Raw genomic sequence first — 6,944 nt, 5'->3', positions numbered from 1 at the left:
TCATCGAGATGGTATAGACGACATTAATAGTGTCTACAACCCAGCTTAATCAGGTGGAACGGGTGCAATTTTCATCCCATAAACTGATGAGAATGCGATGTTTGAAGTCACTAGCACAACTCTTCATCTTCTCCAAATTAGGGGACTATATGGAGGGCTAGATCATGAAGACCCACATGAGCATGTGAGAAACTTTACAGAGGTTTGCAGCCCTTTTTCATTCAAAAGTGTGTCACAAGAGTCAATTTGGCTGCGGTTATTTCCATTGTCCTTAACGGGAGAAGATAATCAGTGGTTAGTCGAGTTACCGAACAATTCCATCATATCATGGGAGGAGCTGGTTATAGAATTTAACACAAGAATCTTTCCTCCATCAAGGATGATGAAACTTAGAGACGAAATTCAAAGTTTCAAGCAACGGGAGGGGGAACCTATCCATGAAACATGGGTGAGATTCAAGAAGCTCCTACTTAAATGCCCAACTCATGGGCTACCAAATGATTTGTTACTTCAATATTTCAACCGGAGTCTCGATTCGGTTAATAAAGGAGTGGCTGATCAATTGATACGAGGAGGAATAATGTTACAATCATTTGAGGTAGCTTCGTTTCTTTTGGATGACATAACTAGAATAAACCAAGCGTGGTTCACCAAAGAGGATCAAGTCTCTCCATTTGATTTTAGATTAACGCAAGAACAACTTGATAAAGAGAGAGAGAGGAATGAAAACATCAAGAAGACGTTGAACCAAATGGAAATTTTGCAAGAGCACATGAAGGGGACATGTGGAGTGTTTAGAGTTCAGGAGGGTTCTTCTTCAAGTTACTCAAGGCCGGGGAAGAATCAAGGTTGGAACTCCAAGAGATATGAGAAGGGTTTCCACCCACACTATCTACAGCGAGGCAGAAATCAAGGTTGGAACTATCATAAGGGAGAAGAACAAAAAAAATACTATCAAGATTGGGCCAAGCAAAATGATTATTGGTGAAAGGAAGATGATTATGAGGAGAACCGTACTCACTGAAATGAAAGCCCAAAATCAAAAGGGAGTGCAAGTAGTCCCTGGGTGAATGACTTGTTGTAATGCATACTTGACAAAGTTGAAGGTTCGGATGATTTGTTGAAAGGAATGAAAGATGACTTTTCATCATTGTACAGTAAAGTGAACTCTCATGTTGATGCCATCAAGATACTTAAAGGACAACTGAGTTTATTATTAGCTCAGTTGAAACCAAAGATAATGATGGAAGATGACGATAGAGGGCTGGTTGTGATTACTCGTAGCGGAAAGGTGGCAATAGGTAATGTGATGGGAAAAAAAGATGCTCAAAAGCATGAAGAAGGTAAAGGCATGGAGGAACAAGAGTTACTTATTCATCAAAACCTTGCCAAATAATCACAAAAGGAAGTGGAACAACATGTTCAAATTCCAAAAGTCATGCAACCTTTACCCAAAATACCTCCACCATTTCCCCAACATTTAAAGAGGAAAAATGAAGATTATAAGTTCAAGAAGTTCTTTTCAGTGTTCAAGAAACTATCAATCAACCTCCCCCTTGTGGAAGCATTATTGTAAATGCCGAGATACGCCAAGTTCATGAAAGAGTTGGTCACGGAGAAGAGGAGTTTGGATTTTGAGACAATTGAAGTTTCCCATCATTCCAGTGCAATTATGACTAAGGAGCTTATCAAAAAGAGAGAAGATCCCAGGGCATTCACCATTCCATGCACCAAAGGCATGCTCAAATTCGTTAAAGCTTTATGCGACCTAGGAGCAAGCATCAACTGAATGCCCTATGCGATATACAAACAACTTGGGTTGGGTGAACCGAAAACAACCACAATGAAACTATTGATGGCAAACCGTTCAATCAAACATCCCGTGGGGATACTTTATGACATCTTTGTGAAGGTCGATCGGTTATTTTTTTGGCTGATTTTGTTATTTTCTATTGTGAAATAGATGCTGAAATTCCCATTATTTTGGGAAGACCATTCTTAGCAACCGGGAGAGCATTGGTGGATGTTAACTTTCAATATTTACAAATCCATAAAACACCCAAGTGATATTCATATGGTGTCTACTAATGATATTATGGATGAGGTGGTAGCTAGTGTAAACCATTTGATGTGCATGAATGAACCCCTTGAAGCCGTACTTAGTAATTATGATGAATCTGAAATTCCGGGCTATGAGGAGGTAGTAGCTACTTTGACAGGTTTAGGAGGGTATTCAAAGACTCCAATCAAGTTGGATATTGACCTAAAAAATAGAGAGAGTCCTCCCGCAAAGCCATCAACAGAAGAACCACCTAATTTGGAATTGAAAGAACTTCCCTCTCATCTCTGATATATCTTCTTGGTGGAAAATAACACTTTACCAGTGATCATTGAAGCTGACTTACTTGAATGGCAGGTAAAACTGCTCCTTGAAGTGTTGCGAAAACATATAAAAGGTATAGGATGGACCATCACTAATGTAGTGGGCATCCCTCCCGGTATTTGTCCTCACAAAATCCAACTTTATAATGAGTGTAAGCCTAGTGTTAAGCATCAGTGGAGATTGAACCCATCAATGCAAGAAGTGGTAAAACAGGAGAACATCAAGTGGTTGGACGCAAGTGTGATTTACCCTATTGCAGATAGCAAATGGGTAAGTCTGGTGCAATGTGTACCGAAAAAGGGAGGTATCATCGTAGTCCCAAATGAAAAAGGGGAGCTTATACCGACTAGACCGGTGACCGGGTAGAGGGTATGCATGGAATATCGAAAGTTAAATTCATGGACTGAAAAAGATCACTTTCCTATGTTGTTCATGGATCAAATGCTTGACAGGCTATTAGAGAGGGGTTGTTACTACTGTTTAGATGGGTATTCCGGTTAGAACCAAATCTCCATCGCACTGGAAGACGAAGAGAAAACAACATTCACATGCCCCTATGTAACTTTTGCTTATAAAAGGATGCCCTTCGGGTTAGGCAATGCTCCGGCAACCTTCAGACGTTGCATGCTATCGATTTTTGCCGACATGGTAGAAGATTCAATGGAGGTGTTTATGGATGACTTCTCAGTTGTGGGTGATACCTTTGAGACATGCTTAGTACACTTAGGACAAGTTCTCCAAAGATGTGTGGAGACGAACTTGGTCCTCAACTGGGAAAAATGTCACTTCATCGTTAAAGAAGGAATAGTACTTGGGCACAAGGTGTCGCAACAGGGCTGGAGGTTGATAGAGCAAAGATTGAAGTTATTGAGAAATTGCCACCACCAATTTTGGTAAAGGGGTTCGTAGTTTCTTAGGACATGCGAGTTTCTACCGGAGGTTCATCAAATACTTCTCAAGATTGCACATCCTTTATGCAAACTCTTAGAGAAAGAAGTGAAATTCCATTTTGATGATGCTTGTATGATGGCTTTCCAGTGCTTGAAGGAAAAATTAGTATCGACCCCAGTCATTATCAGTCCTGATTGGTCAGAATCTTTCAAAGTAATGCATGATGCAAGTGGAATGGCATTGGGTGTTGTGTTGGGGCAGAAACACAATAAACTTTTTCACCCAATTTATTACGCAAGCAAGACTCTAAACAGTGCTCAACGTAATTATACCATGACTGAACAAGAGTTACTTGCGGTAGTCTATGCATTTGAGAAATTTCGGGCGTACTTGTTAGGCACCAAAGTAATTGTTCACACTGATCATGTTGCACGCTGTTGCCTAATGGCAAAGAAGGATGAAAAACCAAGGTTGATAAGGTAGGTGCTCCTATTACAAGAATTTAATTTTGAGGTGAAAGATAGAAGAGGTTGCGAAAATCAGGTGGCTGACCACTTATCAAGGTCAGAGGGCAAGGAGAATGATGTGCCTAGGGTTGACATAGACTATTCCTTCACCGATGAACAAGTGTTTGCAATAACTCTCAAACAAACTCCTTGGTATGCAATTTTGCCAATTACATAGTGTGCGGATTAATGTCGGATGATTTGAACTTCTACCAGCAAAAGAGGTTCATGTTCAACGTTAAAAAGTACTTTTGGGATGAACCATATTTGTTTTGAGAGTGTGTGGATCATATCATCAGACGGTGTGTTCCGAAAGAAGAGGTGGTGGAAATTCTCCATGCTTGACATGCTTCACCGGTTGGGGGCCATCATAGCGGTGTGCGTACAACCGCTAAAGTCATCCAAAATGGATACTACTAGCCATCCTCAACAAAGATGCGCATGAATTTGTGAAGAAATGCGCCCAATGTCAGAAACAAGGTGGAGTATCTAAAAGACACGAGTTACCCCTTACTCCCATTTTGGAAGTCGAGCTATTTGATGTTTGAGGAATCGATTACATGGGCCCATTTGTAAGTTCCTTTGGTAATAAATATATCTTGGTGGCAGTAGCTTATGTTTCTAAATGGGTAGAAGTTGTTCCACTTCCAAATAATGAAGGGAAAGGTGTGGTTCAATTTCTGAAACGCTACATATTTGCTAGATTCGGTACTCCTCGAGCTATTATCAGTGATGGTAGTTCCCATTTTTGCAACAAATGGTTCTCAGTTGCATTGAGTAAGTATGGGGTGAAATACAAAGTAGCTACTCTATATCATCCCCAAACAAGGGGTCAAGTTGAAGTATCAAACCGAGAAATCAAGAGCATTCTGGCTAAGATAGTGAATGCTAATAGGACTGATTGGTCTCCAAAGCTTGATGACGCACTATGGGTGTATCACACCTCTTACAATACTCCAATTGGTATGTCTCCGTATCAGATAGTTTTTGGGAAGTCTTTCCATCTACTAGTCGAGTTAGAACACAAAGCAATGTGGGCATTGAAAGCTCTAAATTTGGACTAGACAAAAACCACAAAAGAGAGAGTTGAGCAGTTAAACGAATTGGACGAATTCAGGTTTAAAGCTTATGAAAGTTCATCTCTCTACAAGGAAAAGATGAAGAAGTGGCACGATGCAAAAATACATAAAAGAGAGTTTAAGGTGGGAGATTCGATGTTACTATACAACTCCCGACATAGACTGTTTCCCAGAAAACTCAAGTCCAAATGGTCCGGACCATTTAGAGTGACAAGAGTATTCACCAACGGTGCCATAGAAGTTGAGGGTCAAGAGGGACCTGCATTTAAGGTTAATGGGTAGCGCTTGAAATTATACTTTAGAGAATTCTAGGAGGTTTCTTTGATTGAGGTGGTTTACCGAGAAGATGCTTGAGAGCATTTCCACATCATGCCATGATGTTAAATAAGGCGTTCTTTGGAGGCAACCCAAGTGTTAGTGTTTTAAATAATATGTGTTGATTTTGTAGTAGTGGGATCATGAGCGAGACAAAGTACTCTTGGCGAATCGCCAAACCATTTCGGCGAGAACGATTTGGTTCGCCTTACGGATCTAAAAAATGAGGCTGAGACTTTGGAACATACGGCGGGACACCTTCACCAGTCGGCATATCGCCAATGTATTTAGGCGACTCGACTTTTCTAGCCCTTTCTAGTCAACGCTGACACGTCCCTCAAGGATCGATCGGCGATGCTCTGACTTCATTATGCGGATCACCGATCTTTTCGGTGATCCCCTACATCTTCGCCGATCTTTCTTCTCTGGGAGTTCAGTCTACTGGAACTAAGGGCGATCTAAAGAATATTAGGCACATCGCCGAAGCATTCGGCGATCGTTTCACTCCATCGCCAACTGGGCATTTAGTGAAGAATCCTCGTTAGCCTGCTCTACTTATTTACACACTAGATTGTTTTCATTTCTTGTTAGTTTTTATTGATTTTTCCTATTTTGTTTTATTTGTGGTAAATGCCCGCTCTCTACCCACATTAGGGACAATGTAGACTGCTCTTGGTAGGGGTGTGGAGATTACTTAGTTTCCTCAGCAAACGTCATCCTCGTTTTGACACCTCGTTCTTTTGTTGAATGAGGCTTTTCTTTTGCAAATTTGAGTATTAGTTTTGATCAATACCGATGACTCAAATAGTGCTTGTAATCAAACAAACATGAATGTGTGACTATGATAAGGCCAAATGAAGTTGCATAGTCAATATATGAACTCTTTGCATCTCGTTGTGACTAGCCAGATACCAAATTGAGTCTCTTGTGATGACATTGCACACTAGCGAAAGTGGGGAGTCTTGCTTTAACATTGGTGTCGATGCCTTGTGTGATGAACTTAGCATGAACCATGTATGATGACACCTAGAATTTACCCCGTTAGTCTGGTTAACTAAGTGAAGCAATTTCTTGAGATGATCTTAGGCAATTTTAAAGAGTGTGAAACAATTTGACATTATACCTCTTTTTGTGGCCTACCTTGTGTGAACCCCTTTTGAGCACCCTTTGAACCTTGACCTTTTCTTGGAAGAAACTTGATGAAAGTTTAACCTTTCTTGATCCATTACCCATAATCCTCATGATTTGTGATTTGTTTGAATAGCCAAATTAGGCCAAAAGCCTAAGTTGGGGTGTGATAAAAAGAGAAGGTAAACCAAGAAAATGCAAAGAAGTCCCTTTTGCCCATGTTTTGAGAAAAATGGAACCCCTCTGTAATAAAAAAGAGAAAAAGAAGAAGAGATTGAAAAAGAAAAAGTTGTGGAAAAAAGTTGTGAAAATACAAAGAAAATGGGGTTCCCAACGATCCATGGAAGATGAATAAGAGGTGACTTTTGAGTTTGAATGAAAATGATGAAGAAAAGGAAAGAAGGTGTTGTTCACATCATATTTCATGAGGATAGAAGCCATTGAGCCTAAATGACCGCACCTTTACACTCAGCCCCAGTACAAGCCTTAAAAAGACTTTTTGATCTTGAATGAGGTAAAACAAAAGTCGATTGGAAAATAAGGGCAAACCTATGGGTGAAATCATGCATTGTGTTTATCTTTGTGAGTGTGAGTGTTGATCTTGATTCCAGAACTTTAAATGATTGAACCATTGTGTGTGAA

At 40.2% G+C, this 6,944-nt stretch overlaps 1 non-coding gene across 1 annotated transcript; it reads right to left on the bottom strand.

Annotated features, from left to right (window-relative positions):
- Window positions 1-385: 385 nt before the first annotated feature.
- On the bottom strand, window positions 386-492 carry LOC125857321 (small nucleolar RNA R71). Its single transcript, XR_007445643.1, has one exon. It is a non-coding gene; the product is annotated as a small nucleolar RNA R71 (small nucleolar RNA).
- Window positions 493-6,944: the final 6,452 nt, after the last annotated feature.

Source organism: Solanum stenotomum, chromosome 2, assembly GCF_019186545.1.
Source record: "Solanum stenotomum isolate F172 chromosome 2, ASM1918654v1, whole genome shotgun sequence".
In the NCBI taxonomy this organism is placed as follows: Eukaryota; Viridiplantae; Streptophyta; class Magnoliopsida; order Solanales; family Solanaceae; genus Solanum; species Solanum stenotomum.
Note: the sequence above shows the minus strand (reverse complement) of the source record. Positions and strands in the feature narration are given on the sequence as shown.